This window comes from Dipteris shenzhenensis, chromosome 32 (genome assembly GCF_047967505.1).
Source record: "Dipteris shenzhenensis isolate YYH24624 ecotype China chromosome 32, Dip_SZ_1.0, whole genome shotgun sequence".
Taxonomy (NCBI): domain Eukaryota; kingdom Viridiplantae; phylum Streptophyta; class Polypodiopsida; order Gleicheniales; family Dipteridaceae; genus Dipteris; species Dipteris shenzhenensis.
The window spans coordinates 38,108,409-38,125,320 of record NC_141627.1 but is presented as its reverse complement, the minus strand read 5'-3'; the positions used below and the strand labels follow the sequence as shown (position 1 = coordinate 38,125,320).

The 16,912-nt window shown below is 35.7% G+C and overlaps 1 pseudogene; it reads left to right on the top strand.

Annotated features, from left to right (window-relative positions):
• The first annotated feature begins 13,837 nt into the window (after window positions 1–13,837).
• LOC147880713 (uncharacterized) lies at window positions 13,838–15,076 on the top strand (annotated as a pseudogene).
• The last annotated feature ends 1,836 nt before the right edge of the window (window positions 15,077–16,912 follow it).

Here is a 16,912-nt window from a genome sequence, read left to right as displayed (position 1 = left end):
TATCGCGAGTGGAGCTCGATATGTCAACACTCCCCCTCGAGCTCAATCCCAATTCCTGCACACCAAGCAGGTCTCTGAAGTTGCACAGCTTCTCTACGCCCAATGCCTTCGTGAATATGTTAGCTACCTGATTCTCTGTGCTGACATAAACTAGATCAATAAGACCTAGTAAAACCTTCTCCCACACATAGTGATAATGCACCTCAATGTGCTTTCTTCTAGCATGATAGACTGGGTTATTTGCCAAGTGTATACTGCTCATGTTGTCACAATAAATGACAACTGGCCCATTTGTAGACTGATGCATATCATAAAGTAGCTTATGCAACCAAGTTACCTCACATGCAGCCATTGCTACACCCCTGTACTCAGCTTCTATGTTTGACAAGGCAATTGCAAGCTATTTCTTGCTGCTCCAAGTGACTGCAGCACTCCCAAAAGAGAACACATATCCACTAGTAGATCGTTTATCAGAAGTACTACCATCCCAATCAGCATCAGTGTATCCATGCAACTGTATCTGAACCCCAGCCTCATAAAATAGTCCATACTGCAATGTGGACTTCACATACCTGAGTATGCGTCTAGCCGCATCCAAATGTGGTTTCTTTGGAGCTTGTATAAACTGACTTACCAATCCAACAGCATAGCTTAAATCTGGCTTGGTAATAGTCATATAAATCAAACTTCCTACTATGCGTCTGTACATAGTAGGGTCTTTCAGAAGCTAACCTGCATCTGTGCTCAGCTTCACATTCTGCTCCAAAGGAACTGAAATAGGCTTATAGCCTATCATCCCATATTTGGATAGCATGTCCAATCCATACTGCCTCTGCAAGGGCTGTATCCCACTTGGTAATCTAATCACCTCAATGCCCAAGAAATAACGCAGCTCTCCCAAATCCTTCATCTCAAACTTCTGCTTCAACAGCATTTTCACATGAAGGATATCTTCATCACTATCACCTGTGATGATCAAATTATCAACATAAATGACAAGCAGCATAATACCTTTCTCTGTTTTTCTCACATAGAGTGAGAAATCTGCCTTGGAAATTTGAAAGCCAATAGTGACAAGATACAGTCCTATCTTGTCAGACCATGCTCTAGGTGCTTGCTTCAAGCCATACAAGGCTTTCTTCAACCTGCAAACAAACTCAGGATGAATAGCATGAACATAACCTGGTGGCTGCTCCATAAAGACCTCTTCTTGCAAATCACCATGCAAGAAGGCATTCTTTACATCCATCTGATGTAAAGACCATGCCTTTGATGCAGCCATAGCAATGACTGCTCTTATAGTTGCCATCCTTGCAACCTGACTGAATGTTTCTTCATAATCAATGCCATATGTCTGTGCATACCCCTTGACAACTAATCTTGCCTTGTATCCGTTCACAGAACCATCTGCATTGTGATTGAGCTTATAAACCCACTTACAGCCAATTGCATTCTTGTCTTTAGGCAAAGGCACCAAATCCCATGTAGCATTTGCTTCCAAGGCATCCATTTCTTCATCCATGGCTTTCTCCCATTTTTCATTTCCCATGGCTTGCTCAAAAGAAGTGGGTTCTAGTTCCTGTATCACTTCGACCATATAGGCATAGTGAATGTCTATAAATCCATAATATTTCAGCCTATCCACAGGATACCTAACTCTGGTAGACCTGCGTGAAATAGGCTCACTTCCAGGTGCTCTCAAAACATCCTTGGTCTTCCTTACTCCAGGTGTAACAATAGAAGGAATACCCAACTCATCATCAATGCTCTGTTTTGAGCCACTGGATTCACCATCCACATAAGAGTGACTGCATTCACATCAAACATGGGCTGATCTACCTTCTCTTTTCCTTTTCGTGATACTTGCATACCACTATCTGCATTGCTTTGAGGAGATTTTCCTAATCTCAATCTGCGTGTCCATGGTGAAGTATGTGAACCACTGCTAGAGGACACTGTAGGTCCATTGATATTTTGTGATTGCTGCTATGAATTCTGTGCAACATTACCATTTTGTGCATCTATATCAATCATCACATTTACTGGTTTATACCAGCTGCTCATCTCATCAAAAACAACATCTCTGCTCACTGTAAACTTACGAGTAGAAGGGTTATAGCATCTATACCCTTTTTGCTGTAGAGAATAACCAATAAAGACACACTTCTCAGCTTTTGGATCCACCTCAACTCATATGGCACATGAACATAGGCAATGCAACCAAAAATTTTCAAATAAGAAATGTCTACTGTAGCAACTGCTTCAGCCCAATAATAATCTGGTAGATCTTTTTCATTTAGCATGGCCTGAGATACCTCTCCAATATGCCTTTTTTTCCTTTCTGCAAGTCCATTTTGCTGTGGGGTATGACTGCATGAATATTGCTGCTTTATACCATGCTCCTGCAGGAACCTTGCAAACTCATTTGAGAGGTACTCTCCCCCTCCATCTGACCTTAGGCATTTTATTTGCAAGCTTGTTTCTTTTTCAACCATAGCTTTAAAAGCTTTGAAGTGCCCAAACACTTCACTTTTCAATGAGTACATGTGCGTTATTGTAGATGGTATGGATTAAAAAACAACAACATTACCTTGATTCATAAATACTCCACTTAAGCTAAAAGGAAAATACTTTTTGAAGACACATATATGTGGAGTGTTAGTGTATGGATTTAAGTTTTTTGCAGACATATGGATTGATTCCTTGCATCTACATGATAGCAATCAAGTTGTAACGTCAATTATGAAGGCAATTCACAGTGTACAGGAAGAAAAAGGTCACCTACTAGCAAATTTGAGAATACAGGCGGACAATTGCAGACGAGAGAATAATAATGTACTCTATTTTGCATTTTGCTCAATGCTAATCGCTCATCAAATCTTCAATGAGTTTGAATTGGGTTTTTGTTGGTTGGACACATACATGAGGATATCGATTAGGTTTTTACAACAGTCTCAAGAGAGTTAAAACACAAGGACATGGAGATGATGGATGACTTCATAAGAAAATGTGGGAGGTAAGTTGGTGGCCACAAGGAAGGTATAGTATGCTCCATGGTTGAAAGGATGTATGATTGGAAGAGTTTTATTCTACCTTTCATACAAAAAGGTGGTGATGCCCTGATTGGTCATAGTGCTCCACACTACTTTCGCGTTTTCATAAAGGATGAAAAACCAGTGATGCAGTGGCAATACTATTCTCATGATACAACATGGGAACCCAAAGAACCTTACTCTCTTAACTTCAATCTCAAGAAAAGAAATGCATCTAGTATGGGCTCCTATAAAAGAATTCAGTAAGAAATCTAAAGGTGAAATAGAAGGCTTTATTACATACAAAGAGGAAATGCTTTGTAGATTTTCCGATCGAAAACCCTCTTGGAAGGAACACACTGCTGTTGTAATTAAGAAGACTATCAATTGATAAAGGACCTTGAGAAAATGCGAGTAGATGATGCTAAGGCAAAATGGCCTTTATTTTGGCCAAATGTTGGTAACGACTTGCACCCATCATTTGATGTCTTTGAAAATGAGTTTGATTCGCTACTCCCACATCCATATTGTGGTCCGAGGAAGAGAGAGTTTATGCCAAAAGTAGACATAGACATCCACTATTTTGTTGCAATTCGACCATTGGATGATGAGCATGAGAATGTTAAGTTCTGGGTTGCAAAAGTAGTGGACATGAGCATGGATGACAAGGGAAAAGTTGCAACATTTATAGAAGTATAGTATGAGCCAAGGGGTAAGAAGGAGAACCACGATAAGAATACACTATATATTAGTTGCTTGAAAAAGGAATGGGTTTCAAACCATGAAGAAGTTTTAGAGCTTTCCACTGAGACAGTCATAGTATCCTGGAAGTCAAGGACAACGAAAACAAGGAAGCACATAGGATATGATGTAGAAGAAAAAATAAGAATACCACTATCCATTATTTCGCACATTACAGAGTTTTCGAAGATGCTCACTATGGAGAGGAAGTAGAAGGAGATAGCGCAAATGAAGAATGCCCATGATAATACCATTCAAGCATCAACAAGTGACGATGAATCGGACATTCAAACAAGCTAGTTACCTATTTGTACTTAACATATTTGTAAAGGCAAAATTGAGTTATTGAAAAGGCTGCATGTCAGACTCCTTTGTACACAGACTCATGGAGAGCAATATCTCTTGTAAACATATGACAATGTAAAATTGCAAGCATAGCTATTACTATTTTTGAAGCACATTTAAAGAGTCTTCCATGCCTCTTGTCTATTTTAACCTTTAAATTTTTTGGGACTTCAAGAGTGTTATAGTTTTCTACATGAAATTTTAAGTGCATTCTTCTGGATTACATTATATATGTCTTTATTTTGAAAGTGATTTTTCATGGATTTAAATTAATAACTCATTATTTTTTTAAAACATGAATAGGATTGTTAAAAACAAGAAGTACAAAAGTAGGATTTAATTGAAGTTTTTGCATTAGTAGTGCACCATTATAGAGATAGATTGTGAAATTTATTATGTGGAAATGATAGTGCCAAAAAGTATACTTTTGATTCTCGAATAATATTTTTATAAAGTAAAATTTTCAATTGGGAATGATTTTTGGGACTAGTCTAAGAGTAGACATATGAGCCCAAAATTATGAAATAAGTGTTTTATGCAAGTCCTCAATCAATGAATAACAAATGTTATGCAAATGCAATGTTATGAGCAACACCAAACTCATGGGTATATTTTGGTAATCCCTTTAGGTAGGCTAGGACCATCGCATATAAATATAAATCTTCCTTTAGACATCAAAAATTATATGGAATAATTACCTTTCTTAATGAATGTAGATATGGTACACCCCAAGTTAGGATAGAATGGTTCGTTTGCCCAAAATTATACTTTGGACATTGATTGGAAACTACATGCCATTCATTTTGTTCCAAATGTCACCAATGCATGTCTTCAAAGTAATTTTTTAAAATCTCTTTTAAACTCTTTGGAAGTGTCTAATGTCACTTATATTGTTGATTTTGTAGTCTTCTAATGTGTAGCTGTTCGTGTTTCTTTTGAGAGCTATGTTGTTTATCATATGGAACTAATTTCTCATTATTTAGAGGAATTATAAATCAAAAGGAAAAAGTAATGATTAATTTGATGTTTTTCCAATGATTTGCATTATGGGTTATGTGTTGACCATAAAAAAGATGTATTTCATAGGTGTATTTATGCTTATAAGTTAAGTAAAAAAGAAAGAAGTTGATATTGTGAGGCAAATTAAACAATATTTGAGTATGGGTCATATCAAACCAAGTAAATCCCCATGGGACTTGCTCTCGATAGCGTTATTGGTTAGTAAAAAGGATGCTATAATATGCATGTGTGTCACTTGTAAGAAACTATTCCTAAAGTGGTTAATTTCCTCTCAACATGGGTCCCAAACATTTTTAAAAAGTTAATATAGATAGGGGATATCATCAAATAAGGATTTATAAAGAGAATGTTTACAAAACTAGGTTAAAATGCAATATGGCGATTATGACTTCCTAGTATTGTCATTTGGTCTCATGAATGATGAGTGAATGATCCTACCACCTTTCAACAAATGGTGACTGACATAGTTTGCCCTTATTTGGGAAAAATTTAGGTGGCCTTTCTAGAAAATATCCCAGTTTAAAGAAAATAGTAATGGAGCGATGATACCCACCTTAGAATTGTCTTGTTCTTAGGTAAGGAAATTTAAATGCAAAAGAGGCTAAACATGGTTCCATAAACACAAGATCTTATATATCGGCCAAAAATCTCCACAAGCAACATTTGTATTGATGGTAGAAAGGTTAGGAATGATGCTAAAAATCAGTATACTATAGAAATCAATATTTAATATAAAAAAGATTGTCTTTCCACAAGGATAGAGTACGTGTAATAGGGTTGACTTAAAGAAAATACCTTATATGAATGTCATGACAATCCTAATTCTAAATCTCAAATTTAAAATCCCTCATGTGAGTACAATTCTCTTTTTAAAAAATGTGTTAAATGCCAAATTAATAAACTCCTTCTTATGAATGTGCGTGATATCTCACATACTTCGTAGTGAACCCCTTGGGGAGATACCTTCCTATTATAGGGCTACAACACTTGGATATAATATATGGCTCATTAAGCACATATGAATACAAATCGAGATAGTTATTTACTTGGGGATTAAGAATATGTAGGTACATATTTTCTTGATAGACATCCAATAAATGCTAAAAGTGCTCAAATTAAACAAAGTTTTATGCAGATCACATTACATACCCCTAGAATTCTTCAAGAATGCATGTGAGTATATCTTAAATCCCAAAAAATAATAAGCTCTTAAAGATTTGAAATATTCAAGGATTTCCCATAGTCCTTAGGGTCCTTTAAGCATCATTAAGAAAATTAATAATGTGGCATATATGCTAGAACTCCCTTCCAATATCAAGGTTCATATAGTTTTTAACGTGATCAAACTCAAGGAGAAACTTGGAGATGGAGACAATTGACTATCTTCTAAAGAGCTGATAGAGCTGGAAGATTTGAATTATGTTTCTTATGAGCTTGAAAAACTTCTAGACAAAGACAAAACAGAATCATTACTAAGAATCATATGATGGACCTGATCAAGATTCAACCTTGGGAGGGTGTTATTGACTTAAACAAAATCTTCCATGGTTTTATTTTCTAAGGATATAAATATTTAAAGGGGGAAGAAAGTTGCATTCATAACTATAACTAGTTAGTGGCTTAGTTATGGGCCAAGAGAGACCCTAAAGGGTGGAGCCATTGGTTAGGAAGGGAAATCCTAACTAGAATGCTATATCTAGATGGAGGTCTTGAAGGGAAAGGAGCCTAAATGCTACTTATAGCAATAGCATGTGGCTATATATTGGCATAAAGGGCTTAGTGTTGTGACAATAACTAGTGCTTAGATAGTGGATCTTGAGAGACATGGCAGAGGTTGGCAAGCTAGATTGATGCATCCCTAGTGGATGGTGCTTCCATTGTATGGGACATTGAGGTCTACTGATCTAGGGCCATGTATTTTGTCTTCCTTGTGACTTTCATGATTAGGGGTGAGCTGATACCTCTATGGTTGGGAGGTGAGATTCAAATAACACTCTCGATGGTTTGGTTCCTAGTTTGTGGTTCGATGGAGGTGATACAAGTGACACCTCTTTTTTAATCTAGCTTACATAGCAAGGTCTTTTATAACTTTTAAAGAGTACTATCATGTATTTTCATAGAGAAATGACTAAATTATCTCAATTTTAACTAGTATACGTTAATATCACAATCCAATGGAACCAAAGTACATGAAAATTATGTGTGTGTATGTGTGTGTGTGTGTGTGTGTGTGTGTGTGTGTGTGTGTGTGTGTGTGTGTGTGTGTGTGTGTGCGCGTGTGTGTGTGTGTGTGTGTGTGTGTGTGTGTGTGTGTGTGTGTGTGTGTGTGTGTGTGTTTAGATTTAATAGTCCCATTATTAAATGAGCCATACAATTTATTCCACCATTTGGATAAAAAGGTATATATGAGACAAGTACAAAAATATTTACATCTAAGTTGTGACTTGCAAAAATTTGAGTTTTTCCAAAAATTCTAACAAAATCGAGAATTTATAATCATATTGAGTTTGAAATAGGAACACAAGATTGGAAAAGGGTGTCGAGTCCATCAGGTAGTCCATGTTTCAAAGTCAAGGTCCACTTACCTGCCACCATCCAAACTAACTATTTGTTAGAACAATATAGCTGAATTCTAGAAGGAAAGTGAAACAATATCTAAGATTGCAAAAAACTTTTACAAGATTTTCGATCAACAAAGAGGATTTTTTTAGAGAGAGGAGTAAATTGTGAGGGTAATAAAATGTACATAAATTTCTTGAGAAAAGAATTTTAAAAGGGGGTTAGTCCACACCCTTAACCAAATAATTATTTAAGAATTAAAAAGGGAATAGACAAGGGGGGTATTCCACACCCTTATAAAATTTCCATATATATTACCAAAATTACATGACAAAAGAAACTAATTAACTGATCATAATTTTCATCAAAAACTAAATGAACTCCTAACACGTATTAAGTAAAACAAAAAGGGGGGTTAGATAATTATGAAATGCTTTTATTAATTTTTTAAAAAATAAAAAAATTAGGTGGTCCGATGTTTAAACAAAGAGAGGGTGAGAGAACATAAAAAGGGCTAGAGAGAACCTAAAATAAAGGTAAGAAAACAAGAGACCTAAAATAAGAAAGAATTAAATGATAAGGAAAAATACATTATAATAGCACTAAAATGATTTAATCCAGAAAGGGTATACTAGACAAAATACTTTTGAAATTAAAAGTTAGAAACAAATCAAAGATTTTCCTATATATACACAACTAGACAAAAAAAATTTAGAAATAAATTATAAAAGCTAGAAATATATAAAAGAATTTCTATATATAATTGTGTATATATAGAGAGATATATATTAATAAAAGTACATTGTCATCATTATAAGGTAATAAATATATACATATTATCAAAATAACCTTAAAGAAAATTATTATTTTAAGTAAAGGGGAGGGAGGAAAAAAAAACTGGCTAATAAAGTTAAGAAAACATATATAAACAATTAACGTATAAATTGCTTAATGGTATTAAGGGAGTAAAGAGCTAAACATAACAATAGAGGACAAAAAAGGGGGAACAGTATATATAAACCCATGAAGCAAGGCAAAAAGCCACGTGGCAATGAAAAAATGAAGGCAGTCGACGTAGTGGAGAAAGGATTTATTAAAAGGAGCTAAGAAGGCAGCGCTGCCATGAGCAACAGAGATGCAAAAAAAAGCTCGTGGTCTATAGCCATGAGGAGTAACCAAAGAGAAACGAAGCCCAACGGAGCTAGGTGGGAAAGAAGAATGAGTTAGCAGGTCACATTGAGAGGAGCGAGCTACGTAACCTTCATTTTGGCGTGAAGGTACAAAACAGGTGAAGTGAACACTGCACAAAACAAGTTAGGGAGAAAGCATGAGTAATAGCATGGGTCGCAAGTGCTAAGAGTATACTTGTGTAAACAAAACATGCAGTCTGACAATCCACGAGCAAGGAGGAAGAAACGAGGTGACACTAGAAATGAGCCCATCGCCTAATTTAGGCAAAAAATATGTGGCAATAAAAAAATGAAGGTAGTCGACATAGTGGAGAATGGAATTGTTAAAAGGAGCTGAGAAGGCAGCATTGCTATGAGCAGAGATACAAAAAAAAGGCCATAGTCTACAGCCATGAGGCACAACCAAAGAGCAACGAAGCCCAACGGAGCTAGGCAAGAAAGAAGAATGAGCTAGCAAGTCCAACTGAGAGGAGCAAGCCACGTAACCTTCATTTTGACATGAGAATGTGAAGGTTTCGGTGTGAAGGTATAGAATAGGTGAAGTGAACAATGCACAAAAGAAGCTAGGGAGAAAGCATGAGTAATAGCATGGGCCGCAAGTGCTGAGAGTATACGTGTGTAAACAAAACATGCAGTCTGACAGTGCACAAGCAAGGAGGAAGAAACACGGTGACACTACAAATGAACCCATCACCTATACCTTTTACATAGTCACATGGCGGCGTATTGAGAATGTAAAGGGGAACTATAAGACCTATGAACAAAGTAAGAACCAACCGAGAAGAAGAGGACCACATAGTAGGAGGCAAAAAGCAAGGGCGTAGCGTGGTACATCATCCACTTGAGAGCTTGAAGGCGCCATTGAGCAAGGGAGATGGAGTGCTTGCTGGGTATGAAGGATTCCACATCTTGTAAGCCAGTGAGAGAAATGGATAATGGAGGAGAGATAAGCAGGAATAGGGGACTTTGCAAGATAAGCTTGAGGGAGGAGTAGTCAAAGTGAAGAGAAGCAAAGAGATGCCCATATAAGTAGAGCAATAAAAAATGGAAGAGCAATAATGAGTGTGGAGTGCATGGCAGTTCAGGATAGGCGATGACGGTGGGTTTGTAAAGGTGACTTGCTTTTTGTTATTATGCAAAGCAAGGAGAATGAAGATAAGAAGTGACACGTAGAGGTAGCCCATGAAGCATGACATGGTGGAAGATGCTAAAGGTGTTATCTTTAAAAAGATAACACAAATGTGGCAAAGGTGGTTGAAAGAAACTATTCAGGGTGGGGGCAAAAGTTTATATATATATATATATTAAATGTCTCTTAATATTATCAAGGAGGGGAAAAATAAAAAGCTCATAAATGAGAGTGGAAAAGGGTAAGGGGCATTAGTTTTACTAGAAAAACATGTAATTAATCTAAGGAATTAGATTAAAAACATTTTAAAATAGGGTAGAAGGCAAGGGAATACCCCTAAAAAAAAGGGGGGACATTAATTTTAAAAATGTTAATAATTATTACTAACCAAATTTTAAAAAAGGAATTAGAAAAAGTGTGAGAGAGTAAATGGGACAAAGAAAGTGTGTGAGTATATGTGTGTGTGTGTAAGAGAGAGAGAGTGAACTACAATCTTGAATCAAAATTAATGTATTTGTGTGTGTATGTGTGTGTGTGTGAGGCCAAGGGCATGAGGACCAGTAATGTAGGGGTAAAAATTCTGCCAAAGAAAGGGAGTTTAAATGTATGGGTGTGTGTGTGTGTGTGTGTGTGTGTGTGCATGTGTGTGTTTGTAAAGTATAGAAAATGTGTGTGTGTGTGTGTGTGGCCCACCCCCAACCTAGAGGGTAAGACCACATGGTGGGGAGTAAGCCCACCATGTGGAACTTACTCCACACCAAGTAGTGTGAAGAAAAAAAACGGATCTATATGATAAGTGTCAAAACGTGATGTCACTAGTACAATCATATCCCATTTCCATAGTAGGGTGGTACCCATGTTTCTGCACATAAAAAATTATAATTAGTACTCAAGTTAAATGGAATCAAAACATTACCTATTGAAAAATATTTATCTCAAGCCAAAAATTTAGCCAATGATAATAAGACTACAAACTATACATAATAAAGAGTTATTTAATCAATATGAATTAACTGTATGGCACTAGCCCATCGACCAAAGGCTAGTTAGGAAATCAGTGTGTGTGGTTAGATTTAAAAGTCCCATCAATAAATGAGCCATACAATTAATTCCACCATTTGGATAAAAAGTTATATATGAGACAAGTATAAAACTATTTATGACATCTAAGTTGTGACTTGCAACAATTTGAGAGTTTCCAAAATTTTGTAACAAAATTGAGACTTTCTAATCATATTGAGTTTGAAATAGGAACACAAGATTGGAAAAGGGTGTTGAATCCATCCAATAGTCTAGGTTCCAAGGTCAGGGTCCACTTACCTGTGCCACCATCCAAACCAAATATTTGTTAGAACAATAAAGTTGAATTTGGGTAGAGAGGTAATGCATCTATTCCCTGGCTTGTTATCACTTTACCTAAGAATTCGAACAAACCTTTCAGAAAGTGAAACAATATCTAAGACTACAAAAAAAAAAAAACAAGATTTTCAATCAACAAACAATATTTTTTTAGAGAGAGAAGTAAATTGTGAGGGTAATAAAATGTACATAAATTTCTTGAGAAAAGAATTTAAAGAGGGGGTTAGTAGTCCACACCCTTATAAAATTTCCATATATATTACCAAAATTACATGATAAAAGAAGCTAATTAACTGATCATAATTTTCATCAAAAATTGAATGAACTCCTAAGAAGTATTAAGTAAACCAAAAAGGGGGGTTAGATAATTATGAAATGCTTTTATTAATTTTTTTAAAAATCAAAAAATTAAGTGGTCCTATTTTCAAACAAAGAGAGGGTGAGAACATAAAAGAGAGCCTAAAATAAAGCTAAGAAAATTCGAGACCTAAAATAAGAAAGAATTCAATGATAAGGAAAGATAGATTATAATGGCACTAAAATACTTCAATCCAAAAAGGGTATGCTAGACAAAAGACTTTTAAAATTAAAAGGTAGAAACAAACCAAAGATTTTCCTATATATACACAACTAGACAAAAGACTTTTAGAAATAAATTATAAAAGCTAGAAACATATAAAAGAATTTATATATATAATTATGTATATATAGAGAGAGATATATCAAAATAAAGGTACATTCTCATCATTATCAGGTAATAAATATATACATATTATCAAAATAACCTTAAAGAAATTTAGTATTTTAAGTGAAGAAAGGGAGGGGAAAAAAACTAGTTAATAAAGTTAAGAAACATATATAAACGATTAACATATAAATTGTTTAATGGTATAAAGAGAGTAAAGAGCTAAACATAACAATAGAGGACAAAAAAGGGGGGATAGTATATATAAACCCATGAAGCAAGGCAAAAAGCTACGTGGCAATGAAAAAATGAAGGTAGTCGACATAGTGGAGAAGGGATTTGTTAAAAGGAGTTGAGAAGGTAGCGCTTCCATGAGCAGAGATGCAAAAAAAAGCTCGTAGTCTACAGCCATGAAGCGCAACCAAAGAGAAACAAAGCCCAATGGAGCTAGGTGGAAAAGAAGAACGAATCAACAGGTCCAACTGAGAGGAGCAAGCCGTGTAACCTTCATTTCGGTGTGAGATTGTGAACGTTTCGGCATGAAGGTACAAAACAAGTGAAGTGAACATTGCAAAAAAGAAGCTAGGGAGAAAGTGTGAGTAATAGCATGGGTCACAAGTGCTGAGAGTATACTTGTGTAAATAAAACATGCAGTCTAACAGTCCACGAGCAAGGAGGAAGAAATGAGGTGACACTGCAAATGAACCCATCACTTGTACCTATTACATAATTGGATGGCGGTGTATTGAAAATGTAAAGGTGAACTATAAGACCTATAAACAAAGTAAGAGCCAACCGAGAAGAAGAGGACCACATAGTAGGAGGAAAAAAGCAAGGGCATAGGGTCGTACACCATCCACCTGAGAGCTTGAAGGTGCCATTGAGCAAGCATTAGGAAAGAAGGGAGCTCATTTTGGGGCCTTTTAGGATTTAGAAAAAGAGTCTCTAGGCCAATGAGTAAAGGGCCAATGTAACGTTGAAATTTCAACAAAATAAGGTGAAATCAAGAAAAAGAAATAGTGTTTTATGTTCCTAGAAGCATGCCACATTAATGAGGAGCTCTGATTTTGATTTTTATGAGATCTTCTCTTTGTCTCACTGTAACTATGAATTATGTTTGAGACAAAACATGCATTTTGAATGGTATTCCCTCCTAAAGAAGCTTTCCCACTTCCAACTTTCTGGGAACCACCAATTTCCTCTTTTGCTCTATTCAACAAGCCTTTTTTGAAAGCATTATTTGAGGATCCTGCAACGTGTTATTGCTACTCTATCGATTTCATAACGATAAACTCTTCTCACCCTTTGTACGCTCATTCCAAGTTGACTTTACTCTTTCATTTACACCATTATGTCGCTCTATTGTGGCAACAACAATAATAGTACATGTACTAACTTTTAATCTTGTTCATCTCTTTGATTTCACAGTTGGAGTCTTTGAAAGGTTTTGATGGCTACGACAAACTATGGAAGTATCTATAAAAAATGATCTGTGGTGAATGCAGACGTAGATGGTGATGTGAAGAGTAATTGTTTATCTCATTGACCTTCCTCTTCTATCTCGTGCATAGAAGTTTCTAGTACTATTACTATGGATGGTAGGTGGAAAAGACTAGCACTATGGCAAAAGGAGCATGGGTACTAATGCAACCCAACAAGAGGAAGAAACCACAATCATTTAATGTCTTTCAGGCTTCTCGGGAAGGGCAGAGTAAAAGATTTTAGAATCAAAGAAGGGAGGAGGTTTGTAAATGAAATCCTAGTACAACATGTCTATATGCATCAAGAACTTGTTTTGCAAGATTATCCAACATATCTTCCACAACATAGACCCAATTGTAATTTTTCAAATTGAGTGAGTTCGTATTTGAACCAAATTTTGGGTTGGCTCATTATATCTTGATATCACCTCTTGGCTTGTTTTAGACATATATCCTTCATCGTATGAGGAATGGCATCCAATGGAGTGCATATTGGGATTCTTTGATGTTCTACACGGAGCCATCAGAGAGCTACAGTATCAAGGCAAACTTGCAACACAGTTGGCTCAATCAGGTATATATTTTTATGACCACTTTCACCAATTACTAGACAAGGATAATACTTATGGTGTATTGCAAGAACAAGATATTCCAGCATGAAATATAGTTGATTGGCCTACTCCAGATGGCATGATAATAGAAGCATATAGAGCTAAGATGTTCACAGAAGTGTAGGTCTTTGAGACCAAACATTGCCATGAGAATAGTCAAAATAAACATTTGCATGCCCCTTACAGTATTTGTAGATCTTTTTCATGATTTTCCAATGAAGGTTTGCAAGACCATGTTGACTTTTAAAGAAAAAGGAGACAATGGCATTCCAAACTTTCTAGATGCTGATTGGGACAGGACAACTGCCAGCAATGTGTATTGTGAGGTTCTCCATAACTCACTCCAATTGGAATATATGATTTCATCTCAAAACTACATACTTTCTTTCTACTACAAACGAAGTAGGATGATTGGTTCAGAACTTGTGCCACTGGATCAAGATGAGAACTCTTTTGGTCCATAAAATGGTTTAATTGAAATTACAATCACTGAGAATGGAAGTGTACTAAGCATCATCTCACTCAGGCAATGTTGCACCTTCTCTCTCAATTACATAATGACATTTTAATGGAGTCGGAGGGCACTGTCTCCAAAGGATTTTCATTTGTTCTCAACAACAAGAAGGTGAAGTAGATTTTTAAGATTGTTTTTAGTTTAATTATTTCAGTTACAATTTTGACATTGTATTTATGTGCAAATTCTACAAAGAAGAGAAAGTACAATAAAGTGCAAAGATCTTGCGAGTACAATTATTGAGATAGTAGATCAAAGCTCATGAGATCAGGTAATGTTTTAAGTGATTTTAAATCTAAACTAATAACAAAGTCTAGATCTAATTTAAACTTGTTGCTTTGAAGATGTCAAAGACTTTAATTATGTTCATGCAGTTGAGATGAAATGAGGTATACCAAGCTATTATTAAAAAGAAACCACATTTTTTTGCAGACAAATTTGAAACTTGTACACTCAATTACAGCAAATTCTTAGGATAATAGCTGCTACTTGGTCACAAAATTGTGTTATAAGAATATTTGTCAAGAGAAGTTTAATGACATGGACTATCTCTACTGCAGATGAAAAACATCCATAAGCCTGCATTAAACATGCCATGGCATATCCACTTCATTCAAGGATTCTGTTGCTCAATGTAAGGCTCTATGGGAGGGTTTGAGAAAGATTTCTGAGAAGACTGATGCTCGGAATAAATGTGTTCCTGCTTCTCCTCCAGTTGTTCCTCCTTGTGAGCGCCCTCTTGTGTATTCTGCTCGTCCACCTTCACTTGCTCCTGAATCTTCTCCTCATCAACTTTAACAAGCTCCTGCTTTACCGAATCCTCATCCCCCATCAGTGGCTCCTACTTTGTGTGCTCTTTAATAGAAGAACTAGATCCAACACGAATGGGCTTCTTTTTTTGCTTCTCTTTAGGAGCCTTCTTTGTATACTTGAGCATATTTTCAATTGTAAGAGCTCTATATCCATTTATATCAATGGATGTGTAGCTATCCTCTTGAAGCTGTGAGGAGAGAGAAATGTATCAAAAATTCATTTTGGCATCTTGTCATTATATATAAGATATGCAATAAAGATCTTTATATTTACCATATCTGGTATTTGTGCTCCAAAAAAAGTGTTCATGTACTTGGCATGGAATAATGTTCTCCACCCATATGAATTTGGATCATCTTATTGTGGTACCTGAACAAAAATATAATATTCATTGAGAGATGGTTGTGAAGAAAGATGTATCAAGTTTGTGGAAAAGGAAATCGGCACATCAATAATTTGAATGGTGTCTAATAAATTTACATTAGGAGGACATAAATCTAATGCAGTGAAAAGTCTCTTTAGACACCTTCAATGTATATTTCAAAAGTCATCAATGTTCCAAAGCTAATAAATAAAATAAAAGATAAAGGATGAAAACAACATACAGATTCAATCCTTTATGGGTGCCATATAGAGAGTTGATTTTAAAGCACCACTTGTCTTTAAGATCTACACAAACTAGGCTCCAATGGTTGCTACAAGAGAAGAAAAATACATAAGTGATTCTCTACTAAGAGACAAATATGTATGCAAATACAATTTAATCACGTACCTTGCATTGAAAGCAAATAACAAGAGTGTAACATTTTTGAAGTTGCAGTATGTAAACCATTTCTTCAACTTAGTCGGTGCAACCCTTGGATCTTTGAGTTTTACAGAGAAGGTAGTATCAATTATAAAGACTTCATGCTGGGCTTCCTAACGCAATTCATTCCTATACATTCTATTTAAGAAAACATCAATTGCATCAATGAAGATAAAAAGTTCTTGAACAAGGTTTATGTATTGTCCCCCAATATTCAAAATCAATTGTTAAGCACTTCAACATTATTAAGACTATATCAAATATGAAAACATCTAAAAAAACTTACCAAAGGATAGCCATGATAATCTGATAAGTGACCCACTCATTTTTTATTTGAGTGCGCTTATGCATTCAGTGGTCATGGTAATATCTCTTGCCTCAAACATAGTCACGTACGAAACCAAAAATCTAGAACCCAAGTCAGCCAGCCTTTGACAATTTATCGAATCTCTTAAAGTTGTCTCGTCAATAAATTGCCGGATTCTTTTCTCTCTTTCTAGTGCAATGTACTCTTCATAGGCAACCTTGGCCCTTGTGGCTGTGTTATGTGTCACTTCTTGTATTTGAATGTCCTCGTCCTTTGGCTGTCGAGCTGGTGGAACCAATAAGATGTCTCTCATTTTTTAAT